This window comes from Adiantum capillus-veneris, chromosome 19 (assembly GCF_014529385.1).
Source record: "Adiantum capillus-veneris isolate H3 chromosome 19, ASM1452938v2, whole genome shotgun sequence".
NCBI classification, from domain to species: Eukaryota; Viridiplantae; Streptophyta; class Polypodiopsida; order Polypodiales; family Pteridaceae; genus Adiantum; species Adiantum capillus-veneris.
The window spans coordinates 9,242,231-9,259,230 of NC_140949.1; the positions used below are offsets into that span (position 1 = coordinate 9,242,231).

At 43.0% G+C, this 17,000-nt stretch overlaps 1 pseudogene; it reads right to left on the bottom strand.

Annotated features, from left to right (window-relative positions):
* Window positions 1-204: 204 nt before the first annotated feature.
* Window positions 205-802, bottom strand: LOC147433538 (uncharacterized; annotated as a pseudogene).
* Between the last annotated feature and the right edge of the window lie 16,198 nt (window positions 803-17,000).

Here is a 17,000-nt window from a genome sequence, read left to right on the forward strand (position 1 = left end):
TGCTCTCTAATCTGTGTCATCAAAGGCTGGCATGGGTCTCTAAATGGTGCAAGGTGTCGAGGTTGAGACTCTCTAAAGTACGTGTCTCGAAGGCTCTGGGTATCTATCTGTGGCTCACTCTAAGTGGTACGCAAAGTGCTAGCAATCGCCGTGTACATCACTCTAGACTCGTGATAGCTCGAAACGCTTGGCGGAAAATCAAGTCTAGGTGAGGAGAATCATGGCGGTGGTTTCCTGAGTGATGTGGGTGGTGGCACTGTGTCTAAAGGAGGTAAGGCACTCCTACTCGAAGTAGGGCGCTCGGTCGGTCGAGGATTGTACGGCAATCCACAAGTCAAAAAGTAAAGCTCAGTGTCTGTGGTGCTCATGTAGCATCTGTCTTTAGGCTCGCCAACTAGTGTCACAACATCTGTGGATAGGCGTCTACTAGAAGTGCGACACTCTAATCGATATATGCGCTGAGCACTATCTATATAGATCACTCGAGGACCTACCCCCACTGTAATGTAACCTGCACATGATGGTCAAAAGCCTCAAGGCAATCATCTGCGTGTACTAGCTCTATCTCCTCTAGCCTAATCAAATGGTCGACCACATACGTGGTGCGATAGTCATCTCCAAATGTGCCATCCCACGTGTCGTCGGGAAGGACTTGAACCACCTGGAGGGTCTGTGTGGGGCCAAAGGAGGCGCGGCACTGGACAAAGAAATGTCCATATGTGTCCGTGTAAAAGGGCCGGCCTCTGTGCTCGCATACAAGTGTGAGCAATGTGTACTCACAGCACGAAGTGGTCATGGCCATCATATGTGCGCTCTCGGCGTGTGATAGGCCTCTAAACCTCGTCAACTCGTCGAATGTAGACTAAAATCAAAATATGCACTATATCGAGGTTTATGCGTACAATCGGACTAAAATCTGGCAAAACCTTACTCTCAGACGTATCCGCTCTAAATGTGTCTAATCGTGTGTACATGCGCGCGAGCGTCGAGTATGTGGGCGTGTGATGCATGTGGAATATGTGTGAGAAGCAAAAAAAGAAGAAAAAAAATCATTTTTTTGGGTTTTTTATAAATTTGGACGCCCATGTACACACTCTTTTTATTATCTTTGTTGACTTTGTTTCTCTTTCTCTCACCTAGATTCTTTTCTCACATGCCTTGTCTTAGGTTGACTTTACTCCCTTTCCACACACCTAAAAACAAGCATGCACATGTGCTTGACCCCCCACCCCCTTTGTTTGCTTGTGCACTACACTTTACACACACCCAAATTGAGGATGGCACACACCCCTCTTAAATGATGCACACACCTAAATCAAGTAAGTGGACACACACAACCAATTTAAGTAAATGCACACACACCTAAATCAAGTAAGTGCACACACACACACCCAATTCAAGTAAATGCACACACACCTAAATCAAGTAAGTGCACACATTGTTCCGAGAAGTGAGACCTATGCGCATGCAAAGCTAAAAATAGGTCGTGAAGTGTGTACGCTCTCAATTTGGTGAATATTTTTTTGCAATTAACACTTCAAAATCACACCCCAAAATCAAATTTTTATGCATTTTGCATCCAAATTAGGTTAATTTTTGCTTCTCTTTTTGCCTAATTTTGACTAAATTAGCATAATTAGCAATAGAATTAAGCAAAATTAAGCATATACAATTGATCATCACACTTTGAACTTTGCAATTCATCCAGTTTCACATCAATTTGCAATCAATTACAAGCCCAATTAAGTGTGCAGACACAAGCATAATCAAGCACTAATCGCTAATCAATGCACACACATTCTACAAAAAATTCGACAGCATTTCGGTGCAAAATTGGCAATCAAAAACCATAAACCATATCAACATAATGACCATAATCAATCGATGGTTTTGCATCAAACACATTAGCATCAAAATTGCCAAAAAACAAGCACCAATTTATACACATTTGTCCTCACGTTGGCATACACTAGTGCACATAGATTTTCACTGATTAAGTGCACCTAATCAATTCTCAAACCTGCACTTTAATTTCAAATTTTAAAGTGGGTTAATGCACTCACATTACAGCAAGAATCGCGTCGATTTCTTCACTCCAATTGACGATTACACACGTGTGTGTGTGTAGGCAACCGCTTCACCGCATCTCCACCTACAAGCACCAATCACAAAGCATCATGTGTAGCATCATTTCTCTTCAAATCAAACACATAATAATGAAGGCAAAACATCCAATTAGAGATACATTCATGTATAGCACCAAAAACACACAAGATTAGTGAGTAATTAGACATCAAAATTAGCATAAATCACCCATACTTACACACTTTCTAATCACTCAAATCATGCAAAATTGATGAAATTTCAACCTGTAAGAGTGATGCACAAGCCTCTAATTAGGCACATAAACATGTAAAACACTCCAATTGTTAGCGGATTAGTAGTAAATTAGTGATCAATTAGTGAAATTGAAGAGAAAACATGAAAATTACACACAACTTTTTTAACAAAATCTCATCACACAAATCAACCATTCACCATTACCAATACCTAATCCTAATGAAAATTAGAAACTCAAACCATCACACGGGTGATCCTCTAACTTAGGCGCTCGATCCCCGGGAACGGCGCCAATGTTGGCGGTCATAGCACAACGCACAACCCACCGACATAATGTCAATCCGATGGATCGGAACCCGGCTAGTGCATGGAGGCATGGATGCCCCTAATGTGACAGAATGAGGATTGTAGGAAGAGGGGTAAAGCATGAGAGGAGAAGAGGGAAAGCTGATGAAGCAAGATCCATGCACACACACTCTCAATCTACACTCTAACTCTCTAATCATGCAGACAATGGTGTATCCCTTTGCTCTAATCTCAAGCACACACACTCTAATCACACATTAAGCATATACAAAGAAGCCTAATGACAGAAATGTATGCAGTCCACGTACACACACACACACTCTAATTGAGCACACATGTGAAGCAAGAATGCTCAAACAAGAGGGAAAAATTGAGAGAGAAGAGAAGATTAACACTAATCATACACCATTAACACACCTAAGTTTGAAAGACAAGAGAAAGTAGAGAGAACTTAGCTTCCATTAATCCCAATGACGACTACATATGATGTGGAAGATCCAAGCTCCATAGCCACTCCTCTTCTTCTTCTCCACACTCCCTCACACTCTCTTCTCTAAGAATGCCCTTTCACATCTTGTGAATTGACTTATATACAAGGGCTTTTAAAAATGGGCTGCAGGCCAAAAAATGTATAATATGCTGCAAGTATCTAGGCTCATCTAATCATCAATGTACAACTTGGAACCCACTATGGAGCCCGTAAATACAAAAAATATATGCATACACACCAATGGAAGCATAATGCATGTCATTGACGCTCGCCCGTCAACACCACACGAGGTGAGAATTACTTTTTCTAAAAGTCCTAGAGGTTCTTCCATGAACCCATCTGCCAGTTGCAATTTCATTCTGGTGGCTCTCAAAGCCGATTTTTCCCATTTTTTCCAGATTTCTTTGGTGGCGATAGCGACTCCTGCTCCACTGTCAAGAATAGCTTTGGAAACTACTCCTTGAAATTCTACTGGTAATGTGGTATTTCCATCTTCTCCCTCGCAATATTCTCCAACCTTGTTTAAAGGTCTAGTGTTTAGTTGAGGCCTGTCCAATTCTCTGATCCCTTCTTGAAGCTTCGAGGTGGGGTCTTTTACTCCAAATGTTTCTAAACATTTGCCTACGGCGGTCCACATGTTTGGCCGTAGCCTTAGGAGTTCGGCTAAAGTGATTGTGCATACCACCGCGGTGGACAATAACTCAATCAACCCTTGTGAATCCATCACTCTATTAGAAGAAAGTCTTTGAGATGGGATTGCTCTCACCTCAGACTTGGATTCATACTCCCCTAGATAAGAAGGTAGAGTTCTTAGCGAGTCTGGTTGGCTATGCCCCGAACTAATTGATCCCTAGTCTCCCCCTTGTGAATGCATATCAAAGTTCATTTGTGATCTTGCCTCAAATTCTTCAATAGGAGGTAAGATATCATTTTTCTCTTTTCTCGTGCTATTCATTTGGTAGCTTACCCTGTTAGCTTCATTGGCATCACGGATTTGCTTCCACAGTTCATCTAGACCGTTACAATCCTTACCCATTTCTACCAATGTTTTAGGATGAAAACCATCAATCGTCTTATCTGTTGTATTTGGCACTATGATAGGTTCTCTCCTATACTCAGAGGCAGTAGTGAGTCTCTCCTTCGTGTCTACTTGTTTCTCTAAAGTTAGTTTGATAGGTGTTGGAGCTCGTACCTCATGCTAACTAGCAGGTTTACCAAGCGGGTTTTCTATCAATTGATTGGGCTATTTCAATCATCTTTCGACACAGTTCCAACCTCTGTTTTTCTATTTCTGCATATGGATAAGTCATCCATCTTTGCTCTTGGGTTTGGTTGTTTTTGAGTCTGGCTTCGTATGCTTTTAAAAGTGCATCTAACTGCTCATTTACCTTTTCTACCAGCACTGATCCTCCTGATCTTGCACTTTTGGGTTCTGCTATTTCCTTGGGTGCTATGGTTGCCGCAGTGTGTGAGCTTAGGCTAGCTAGATCCTCTAACCGCTCTAATCTATCCTACGCACTCCTCGGATAGAGCTGTTTGCTCTCGTTCTCTCCTAGCTTTCATATGCGCCTTTCTAGCTTTCCAAGTGCTTCTCTGATTTTTCGTTTCTGAACTTGGGGCATCGATTTTTGTCTCTTCAATTATGGGTTCATTCGTCATTCTTTGAGCTTGGGCTCGTGTCACTGCGTGAATAGGTATTACTGTCTCGTTTTCTGACCTTCCACTGGAAGGCACTGCTTTCAGTATGTTGAAGGTAGTTTTTGCTCCTTTGTTCGGGTTCTTAGGGAAATTAGGAATCAAATGAGTAATTCCACACTCGGTGCAATATGTGTTGACTCTAATGATTTCATCATCAGGACAGTGTCTTAGCCAATGGTCTCCACCACACTTGTAGCAGGGTCCCTTAGGCTGTTGAGGTTCTCGTTGAGCTCCTCTTTGTTGGTATGCATATCTCTGCTCGCCCATGTCTCCATTGGCTATGAACAACACTGTTCATTCATCCAAGCTATATCTTCCTTCTCCTGCTGCCTGTGCAGCTGTTGGAGCTGCACTTCTTATCATGCTTCAAGGTTCTGGCGTTGGGGTTTCTTCCGGTGGATAATAGACACGATTTGCAGCATATCCATTGGAATGTTCGTAATATGCATGCATAGGTACCAAAGCCTTCTCTTCTGGTTTGTTTACTGTTGGTGTGTATCTTATGCCAACTGGTCGTAATCCTGGTAGGGGTGGTTGCTGACCCAACAATGGTTGTGGTCTTTCTACACCTACAGATCCTGGTAGGTTGCCTGCTTGATACCTAGGCATCGGTGGAAGTTGAGGAGATGCTACCTGAGCCTGGGGAGCATAAGGTCGTTCTCTCACATATCCCTTGTTATAATAACATTCCTCCGTCACATGGTTTGTCCATTTCTGTTCAATAGCACACCACTTTGGCTGTTTAGCCTGAGGTTTGGCATACATGTTAATCTTTTTTAGCACTTCCTCCACAAGCTGCTCTTGGCTTACAACTACTTCTCCTTTCGGTGCTGTCTTAGCGGACTTGCTTCCACTTTGTGGTGAGGATGAATCGTCATCAAGATCCTTGAATTCACCCTCCTTGTAGACCGCACAATTGTCTACAAGGTAAAGAGCCTCCTTAGTTAACTCATTTAACGTTGTGCTCCTCTTCATATGTAAGTCCTTCTGGAGGTCTGCATTCCTTAGTCGTTCAATAAATATAAGCATAAGTCTGGACTGAGTTGGCAGTTCTTCCACAGGGCAGAACTTCACATATCTTTTTAGTTGTAGGGCTGCCTTTCGCACAAATTCCCCTTCTTTTTGTTTGAATTTATGGATTTGTGAGACTGTATTATGAGCTATCTCCCTTTGTGAGAATTCCTCATTAAACTCGTCAAACACCTCCTCCATAGACTCAAAGTCTCTACGCTCCACATAGTCAAACCAAGTGGCAGCATCCTCCTCTAGGGTTAGTCCAAACCCTGGAAATTGGGTAGGGAAGTCTAACACCTCTTCATCTCTAATTACATGCACAAAGGCTGCTACATGATCCCTAGGATCTCTGTTTCCTGTGTATTTCTTGTTTACCCATTTTTGCACCTGAGAAGATCTAATTCTACGATGGTCTACAAATCTCATCATTGGTTCTCCTCGTCCCATTCGATATACCTCCTCTGGCCTTCGGTAGTGGGAGTGTTCCTCTCCTAGAGGTTCTTCTAAGCCATAATTTCTAACGGTTTTTGCAAGAGATGGTTCATCTCTTTGAACTCGTTCTATGTGTTGTCTTCTAGGCTCTGTTAACCCTTGAGTTTTTGGCTTACTCTTGCCTTGATACCGTGTTTTGATTTGGACACCTATAAGCTGGTCAAGTGATCAGAAATATGTTCCAGCAGCTTGATGTTGGTCTGACCAGTCAAATCAACTCCAATTTGGACCAAAATTGATTAGGAGAGTTGCCTCAGGCTATACAGCACCTTGTTATGCCTACAGTCACATTTTGACTTCAATATCATGCAGTAGACATCCTACGTGTAGGATGTCTAACTGCTCAAAATTTCTTCCAATGTAAACCACAGACTCCCCTTAAGGTGCTGATCACTCTGGTATGCTCACATTTGGATTTGGAGTGCTAAATCACTGTGAACACATCCTACATGTAGGATGTCTAAGTGATTTGTTTGACCCCAAACTTGAGCCACAGCTTCCCCTGGATGTCAGCAACCCCATGATATGCTTAGATTTTAGTTTGGATTTCAAAAGACCCCAATTTTAGCTATCCTAGCCTTTTTTTAGTCAAAATTTCTAAAGTCTGCTTAAAACCCAATTTTCTCACCCAATTGAGATGAAACCTTTCTCATGCACTCAATAAATCATGTAGATCATGCTCATGAAGCCATCCTATGGTTTTGGTCTTAAAATAATGCCTTGGCACAATTTGGATAGGATGTCTGGCAATTTTCTTTCTTTTGGTCTTATACTGTCAAGATATGGTCAAACTTCCACTTTCCACGTGAAAATAGGGTAAAACCTACCTTCTAAACACACTGGTCAACTCAGATTTTCAAAATTCTCACCAGAACACCCTATAGACATCCTACACGTAGCATGTCTACTTGCTTAAAATTTAACTTTTTCCTGACAGAAGTACTCCCTATGCTCTGCAGCTCTCTCAGAAATACTCACAGAAACTTTTGAACTTCAACTCAGCTTCTAAACACTCTTTTCCATATTTTATTTGATGAGCCTAACAACAAATATAACATGCATGAAGTGCTCCAGATCATAAATCATGATGTCCTGCTTACCCTACTCCTACTCATCATGTGAGATGGTGATTTTGGTGTCTCGGTTGCCTCCTGGCCTCTCCGGACTCTCAAGCTATCCTTTCACCGCCTCTACCACTCCAACTCCTACTCTCTACACCACAACTTAACTAATACCTAAAACTACCTAAGTCTACCTAAGTCGAAGGATCTAGACCAGACACTCGCTCCCTAGACTCCTCCTAAGACCTAGAGAGTCACCCGCCCTCTGATTCTATCTAAATGTAAAACAAGACTTTGGCAAGCCAGAGAATCCCTATCCTCAAGGACTAGTATTGGTCATCTACCTAGGGTTTTCGTCCCCTGCAGCGGCGCCAATGTTGGCGGATACGACGCGACGGACGTCAGCACAGTGAGAACTCACCTAACAAGATTTGTCAGCTAAGGACGAAGCTCGACCCGCAGGCACATGGAAGCAAGCATAGGGTGTCAACCTACGCTCGATCGACTATTGACTACTTCCTATAGAGGTCTCTACCCAATGTCTAAGCTACAGCCTTCAAGAGTAGACAAGAGGAGATTTCCTACAACGCTTTCAGGAGCCAAATACCCATCAAACGTTCTCAAAACGCTACGGAACTTGAGGGAAATCCGATCAACACCAATAGGTTGCTCTCCCTAAGGTTCAAAAACCAAAACTCTAATCCTAAACACCGGGTGCAAAATCACGTAGGATGTCTGGTCGAAATTTACAGGTTGATGTTTTTGAAAACTAAATTGCCTAATGTGTAGCTCTACTCATTGCGAACGCGTGGATATGCTGAAATGCAAAAACGGATAACGTATGCTCACCAAATCACCAGATATAGCTCGTGGATCGAGCTCGCAAAGCCGGGCCGTACACCTGCAAGGTAGGTGTTGGAGCATAGCTCTCTTCGGGGGCAACACGCTGCACTTCTCCGCACTTGATTCCGACCACCTGTGCGCGCGTAGCGTCAAGATAAAACTCTCACTCTCTCTCGTACACAGAGTACGCTCAAATCACACAAACAACAACTTATAAAAAATGACAAAGGTTCTCTGCATTAAGGTCAAAAGTGGTATAAATACCTTACAATCTCAAATCCTAATGTTCCAATTTAACCATTTACTCAGTCTAAATGTCAAAAATGGGATACAATTTGGAAGCTTCTCCAAGCCCCACTATTTACAAAGGTGAAATGACAGTTTCTTCTCAATTAAAGAATAATTACAAAGGAAATTAATATCCCGCCGGGCAATCATCCTCATTTGGGTGTGTCCAGCTGCTAACAAAAGGTGCATCCAATTTATTGTCACACAAAGTATGCAACAACCATTTTGGCATACCTCTAGCCTGCTCATTCTCATCCCTTTCTTCATCAAGTACATCATATACCTCTATATCAGTAGTAGATTGATTTGTAACATTTTCAAAAACCCCCATAGGCTGTACATTTGCCTCATTGGATTTTACATTTGAACTTCCACCACTGAAAAGAGGCAACTAAGTTTCATAAATGTCCTGTGAGCTTACTTTAACGTCTCTAGTATATGACAACAAGGGCTGAACAAAATCTTCCACAAACACAACATCCTGTGAGACCAAGATACACTTTGTTTGCAGATGATACAACATATAACCTTTGCTTTCAACACTATAACCAACAAAAATACATTTGACAACCTTATCATCCAGTTTTCTGCTCTATGTTTGTGGCACCAAAGCATATGCCAAACATCCAAAAATGTGCATGTGCTCAATAGAAGAATTTCTATCATGCCATGCTTCATATGGAGTCATAGACTGCAAAGATTTTTTAGGAAACATGCTAAGTACATAAGTGTCATCATTGCTACTGCTCTCATCAAGCCAATTGGCTGCCATCATTGCTCAAGATGAAGGCCCGCCTATTTAAAGACCCCCTATTTAGAAGTCTAGCCTTGAAAGCGATGAGCAAGATCCAAAAAGATGTACATGTGGCAAGCCCTAGGGCTTGGGGAATCTTTGCCAATAATTTTTAGAAAGCAATCAAAATTGCAAGTCCTATAAGAAAGAAATACCATGAGGGGCACCTGAAGAAACTCGTGGCCAAAGTTAATCTACTAAATTCTAAAAAACAAGAAGGGTCTACCTTAGAACTGGATCATAGAAGGTGCTTGGAAGCCAAGGGAGACCTGACCGACTACCAATTGGAGGAGGTGAGAAAGACCAGAATATTGTCTAAAGAAACCTTCTTCCAACTGGAGGAGGCTAATCAAAATCACCTTTACAGAGCCCTCAAAGTCAAGAGAAATGGGGATATAGTCCACTCTCTCACCGATGGAGAAGTGAAAGTGATCAACTTGTTCATGCTCCCGTATATACCTTTCAATGGTCCACTATTGAAGCTTGCCAAATGCAATTGGAAAGACTTCCTTAAGCCGGTAAAAATATTCCTATGGATTAACAACACCAAAGACTCAAAGGCTTGGCAGTGCGCTAGCTGGGAAACAGTTGTCAGACCGGTCGAGCAAGGCGGTCGTGGGATTCTTAACCCTAGTGTCCACGCGGAGGCCCAATGTGCTAAGTTTGTGGCTGTACTCGTGAAGCAAGACCAATCTTGGGCTACTATGGAAAATGCCAAGCTATACTCACAAGGTGGTTACTGGAACGGGCTCAAGGTACACGACAAACTATTTGCCCCTCAGTGGGGGCTAGCCTAAAACTTGAGAATGTGATGAGCAAGCTCATTAGGAAATGCAAAAGAGTAGTGGAAACTTTGGGGTGGGGAGAACTTAGAAGGTATTTTTAAAACTTTGCATCTCATTGGTCCCTGTGAGACTGACTAAGGTGGGAAGCATCTCTCTGAACCCATTTTAGAGGGAATCTGCTAGAAAGATCAATAACAAAGGCATCCGACGTCTGGACCAATGTGGGATTGTAGTAGTAACCGACGAAAAATAATAGACCAAATAATTCTCCACTACAACCTGGATGGGATTGAAAGGCTTTTGATGAACAGAGCCATGGAACGGATGGAGAGCTGGTGCCTACCTAGCTGTGAGTCTTAGTTTGAAAGGAAAGCATGGCAATGGCCTAAGAATAGACACTTTGTTAAGCCTCAAACCAAAGAAGTATACCGTGACACACTTATGGATTTGATGGATTGGTTCTTTCCATTGAACAAATAGTGGTGCATGAAGTGGCCAGAGTCAAGATGGGAGGAAGTCACCAAGAACATTTGATGCCCACAGTGGCCACTCAATATGAAGGTCTTTCTCTAGAAGGTACTGTGAGAAGCCTTGCATACTTCGGTAAAGGCTCTAGCTAGGGGAATTGGCCCGGATAGATGCTCTCAATGTAGAATGGCTAGCAAAGACCTCTCCCGCCTTTTCAAGGAATGCCCTGCGATCAAGGGCCTTGCGGGTAAGATATGAACTTTGCACCTGGAAGATAGGCTTCTATAAGAACGATATATTCTTAGGAGGGAAGGTTATTAAAATCCACAATCTGCTTATTGCAACACCACCCAATGCCTCTATTCCACACCGCAAATTCACACAAACCTCTCTCTCTCTCTCTCTCTCTCTCTCTCTCTCTCTCTCTCTCTCTCTCTCTCTCTTGGCATACACAAACTTCAGTTCAAGATTGCACCAACCACACCGCAACTGGTAACACAAGAAAAGTACATGAGTAGAAGAAGGGAGGAGTGGGGAATCAACACCGACAGGGGGGAAAAGGGCAAGCTTCTTCTTGCACAAGCTTACAAGAGTTCCATGCTCTACATAGAGGAAAGCTCCTCTCACTTTCTCTCCAAAAATCTCCCTAGCCAAAGCCCTTTACAATGTTTTTAAAAAACCTCTTATAGGTTACATTTTCAAAAAAAATAAAAATAGTGGGTTCTCCTTGCCCGATCAACTCAAGGGCTCCTCCTTTTGAAAGGGGTTGATTTTTTATCCACTTGGGGGCACTATTTTAGCACCCTTGGTGGGCTACCATCACCTCATCATTTCACTCTCTCACACACACTTTGAAAGTTCTCTCCTCATTTCACTTTGTTTATCACGGCACCATGACAACCCATTTGGTGCACAACTGCCTTCAAATCAAAAGTTTTTGGCCATCTATGAGCCCGCAGACACCACTTCTAATAGGACAGACCATGCCATCATCATTCTTGTCCAAGCAATGCCATGCAAAGGGCCACCACCACCACCACCATAGAGTGTCACATCCACTGGCATGCTCACAAACACAGCGCCCACAAAGGCCGCACCACCGACGCGATTTCCACACAAGAGAGGACTCCCTCTCTCTCTTGCTTTGTTGCTCATGGAGGGTGCTCGCCACTGCCCATATAGTCAATGCTCTGAGGCCATGATAGTGCATGTGGGATTATTTAGGGGCCACATGGCGCTCCTTGAAGCCCTCACACTTCCAAGGCCCCCAATACCCCTTATGAACTCTACAAATTTCATTTTTCCTTCCCTTTTGTTGCCCCAACTTTAGGACTTTGCAATCCTCTCCTCACTTGCCCAGATGATAACCTATAAACTCCCATCAAAAGACCACATTTTTGGCTTTGAACTCCCTTTCCTCAGCCCCCTTTTGATCTCAATGGGCCCACCAACCAAGGCCATTAGAAACCGAGAAAATCACCTGACAATTCCCCACCCTCTTCCGGCACCAACTTCTGATTGCAATAACTTGGCGTTCGTTATTCCATTTAGTGAGCCATAAAACTTGGCTAATCCCATACAATGTACATGACACTTGAGGCCCCAGTCGAGGCCCAAAAATTCTTAGCAAGCACGCTTCCCAACGTGGGCATAATGGCCCCCAACAAACATTCAACTAGCCATAACTTGCTCATTAGAGCTCCGATTGACAATCCGAGAAGCTAGACATGCTCCACAACTTGAGATCTTCAATCTTATTTGTTGACACCATCTATGGCCATTTGTCCCCATCTCCCTTTCTCGTTAGGGATCTGCCAAGCTTTCTAACTTTGAACCTCAATATATCTCACACCAGGGCTCTGTTTGAGGAGCCGTTTAGATCGGCTTCTAGAGAACTTTGAACACTACATTCTTGAGCATTAGAATAGACCTTCAAATCGTTGTACTCACCTTGTTAATTGGCCTTGTTTGGAGCCTTTCTAGCCAAAAAATTCACATTCTGCATACATTTTCACCGTCTCTTGCTTGCCCAAACCTCACATACTAGCCTTAACATTTGGCCTCACACATGTAGGCACCCTTTGCACTGCTTGGCACCGCTTGTAATTCGGACTAACTTTGCTTGCAACATCATTGCCGACCCCCTGTTGAACATTTATGTTCAGCCAAAAACAACTTTATTGAACTAGAAACCTGCAATATTTTGTTAGCACTCAAGCACACTTTAAAAAAATCAACCATATGTACAATATGTACAAAATTGTATGTCCATTACCTGTGAGCCTCTTTATGTGGGTTTCCCACTGGCTACAATTTGGTTCACATTGGGTACAAAACTCATGTCGAAGTATAGCTTAAGCCGCACCTCATTTACCTTGTTTCTAAGCAGCTTGCTATCAGTTTGATAGGTCCCATTTGGAAAAGCTTTCTACATTCTATATGGACCCATCCATTTCTTCATGAAATTCTTCGGGAAAGTAAAATCCAAGTAGCTCTCATACTTCTTCACCAGCTCTCCTTCTTCTATCTTCTTATTCGGCAAGCTTTTATTGAACTTAGCAATCTGTATCTTCCGTTGCTGCACGTAATAGTCCCTTGCTACCTCCATGTCCATTTGCAAAGCTTCAAGATTAAAAATTTGATCCTGTAGCATCACTTGCTATGTGGCATTGACTGGCCCCATCCCTTTTAGAGCACCTAGCTATGTATGTACTGGCAACAATCTTACCATAGACCAACTCGAATGGAGTAAAATTGGTTGCCACTTTGTAGGACGTCCTGTATGCCCATAAGAATTTCTCAAGATTCACTTCTCACTCTATTTTCTTCTTATAAACACACTTTGTCAACATCTTTATAATTTGACCATTTGCACTTTCTACCAAACCATTGCATTGAGGATGATAAGGTGAAGAAAACCGATGTTGGATGCCCAGTTTCTCCACCAAATCCTTCATAAGTTTGCTTCTAAATCCCTACCCTCTATTAGATATGAGCACCCATGGTACTCCAAAACAATTGCAAATGTTATAAAAAACAAACTGAGCTACCACATGTGACATGAGCATTCACCTCCTTGATAGCTTTAGCATTGACCCACCTGGTAAGGTAGTCAATAGCCACCACAACGTATTTCTTCCCACTTGTCGGCTTCAAGAGTGGACCGATGGCATCCAAATCCCACTTCTCAAAAGTATTTTGGGCGATGATGCCCCCCTGCAACTCGGCTATCAACCTTCTCTCACCCATAGACTGGCATTCATGGTGGCAGGTTTTGCACCAATAGTGCACATCACATGCTACTCGAGACCACCAAAACCTTGCCCTCAACATTCGAAACAAAACTTGGTCATTACCCTGATGTCCACTCTCCTCATGACATTGTTGCAGTACCATACCAATTTCTTCTTGCAAATCACCCTCTATAGCACTTCATCCCATCCATAGGTCGTAAGATCCTCCCATATCAATGTAAATTTGCGAGACTTTTACACTATCCTTTGCCTTTGCAGCTTGGACAACTTTTTAGAGCATTGATATATGCTCAAAAAGTCCTCAATATCCTTTAAGGTCTCATGACCTGCATAGGTGGCCGGGGCCACATATAAACCTGTAACCTGCACCTGCACTTTGCTGTTTGCAAGCTGATCTGCTTCTTAGTTCAGCTCCCTTTTAACATGCTTGAATTGAATCTCTTCAAAAAACTTCGGTAACTTCTTAATGGCATAGAACCAATGCTTTAACAAATCCTGTTTCACTTGCCATTGGCCTAACAACTACTTGATGACCAATAAAGCATCACCCTTTACCACCAACCTGGAAATTCCAAACTCCACATACTGTTTCAATCCCAAGTGTAAAGTGAGATAATCCGCCTCACTATTGGTACAAACGTCCTCCAAGTCGTAGGCCCCTTAAAAAAATAACTTTTGCTATGTAGATCCCATATCACCACACCTCTGCGTGCCTTTTGTATCACCCTTCTATATGTACCATCAAAACACATGGTAAAAGATCCCACTAAATCAAACTCTTCTTTAGCTTCATCTCATACCACCTTGGGATAGATTGGAAAATCAACGACCTTGCTGACCAAAATATTCGCCAAGTGAGACCAACTCGTATGGTCGACCTTGAACTCAAACTCAAATTTCTATAGCTCTATCACCCATTTCATGATCTGCTTTCTTGGCTTTAAGTGCAACACTACTTTAGGTAACAAATTGTTAGCTGTCAACATAAAACTTTCGCACAAATCTGGTAAGCATAAACCAAGGCCATGACCCACTACTCTGCTTCAGTGTCACCCATAGTGCACTAAGGCCTTTAGCAGGACAAAAAAGAAGGGGGGTTGAGATTTGTATCATTTTTTTTGTTTTTTTTAATGAATAAAGCCACCCTACACACCATCATAGGCTTGTAGCCTAGCGGTTTAGCTTGACCCTTGGACATTCAAATTGATGGGTTCAAATGTGAGTAATGAAAAGTGATATAAAAAGTGGTTTTGTTGTAGCCTTTGAAATGGAGAGTGGGTGGAGATTTTGAGCATCTTGTGACACTTCCATATAATGGAATTAGAGTAGAGTAAATAGAAATGGTTTAACTTGACCCTTGGACATTCAAATTGATGGGTTCAAATGTGAGTAATGAAAAGTGATATAAAAAGTGGTTTTGTTGTGGCTTTTGTAATGGAGAGTGGGTGGAGATTTTGAGCATCTTGTGACACTTCCATATAATGGAATTAGAGTAGAGCAAATAGAAATAGATTCAGGACGGGGCCAATTTTGCATTTGGAGTTTGGAATCTAAGGGAGATTCCACATGTATGCCTCAAGAAAAGGGACGGAAAGGACGTGTGGAGGAGAGAGATACCCCTTTTTCATCGAATAGTTTTTCTTTTGTTTAAGAGTTTTTTTTATTGTTAAAAACTAAATAGGCTACTTCATAAGGGAAGAGTTTTTTTGCTTTAGAGATGGTGGGATGGCACGTGGACGAGCGAGTGAGGGATAGACATTTTGGGCATTGCGAGGGAGAGGTGCCATTGTGTGTTATGGTTTTGAGCCCTTGATTGTTGTGCAAGGAGGACTAGCTGGCCCAAGGTGACAGTAGGAAATGAGAAAATAGGGCCAAGAAATACACGCATGAAGCAAGATGGCACGAACGAATGAAAGGGATGAGTGATTTCTTTTAATGTGAGGCTCAATGCAGTTTGTAAGGACGGGAAGCAGGGCAACTAAAAGTGAGGCCTAGGGGGGGGGGGGGGGGGGAGAGAGAGAGAGAGAGAGAGAGAGAGAGAGAGAGAGAGAGAGAGAGGAAGAAGAAGAAGAAGAAGAGGATTTTAACGTCGTAGGAAACTAACCCAAGAGGCCCTAGAGAGAGAGAGAGAGAGAGAGAGAGAGAGAGAGAGAGAGAGAGAGAGAGAGAGAGAGCTTTGTTTAGGCATGAGGCGACAGAGGGAGAGAGATGCCATATTTTTAGTCGATGACATAGACTAACAGAGAGTTTTTTGTTTATTTGGCCTTGCGTCTTGGCATAAGATAATAAATGGGTTAGAAAGGGTGCCGGGAAAGAAAGAGGAAAGGAAGGAGGGGGGGTGGGGGGTTGTATCATTTTTTGGGCCTGCTAAAGAAAGGCCTTAGTGTTGGGCTAGCTAAGGCATCCTTTCACAGATGGCGTCCACGTGGACGGCCAACACTTTTTGAGGTGAGAAGGCATGCAAAAATATGCTTGGAGCCGTCTGCAGTTGCAGCTGAAGAGAGTAAGCACGCCACGTGACTCACGATGGGAGACTGAAGTCACGAGGTGGAACGCAGAAGACGGGATGGTCAGCACCTGCACATCCTCGATTGCCTGAGAGAGAGAGAGAGACAGATCCTCGATTGCCAGAGAGAGAGAGAGAGAGAGAGAGAGAGAGAGAGAGAGAGAGAGAGAGAGAGAGAGAGAGACTGTGTGGTCACCATCCTTGCTGTGAAGAGAAATTCTTTACGTTAAATCGCTCTTGAAAAGAATACTTATTATTTACATAGGAAGTGGAAGCAGAGGTGGCACTGTAATCGGAGACCCCCAAGCCCCTGCTGCTGCGGGACAATCATCAGCTAATCGCAGGTCCACGTCTTAGCGCCGTCGTGAATGGTGATGAGGATAATACGATGACCATCCCCATGCCCAACATTTCGCCCGCCACCCTGGCCACACTCATCCATTTCTACCGCCACACAGCCTTCCTCTTGCAAACCCTCAATTGCCTCAAAAAGAGAGAGAGAGAGAGAGAGAGAGAGAGAGAGAGAGAGAGAGAGAGAGAGAGAGAGAGAGAGAGAGAGATCATGGTGCGTGCCTACATGAGAGAAAGAGAGAGAGACTATTACCTTTTCCTTTGAATTTCTCATGAGTGTACCTTGCTTATTGCTGCATTAATGAACTCAT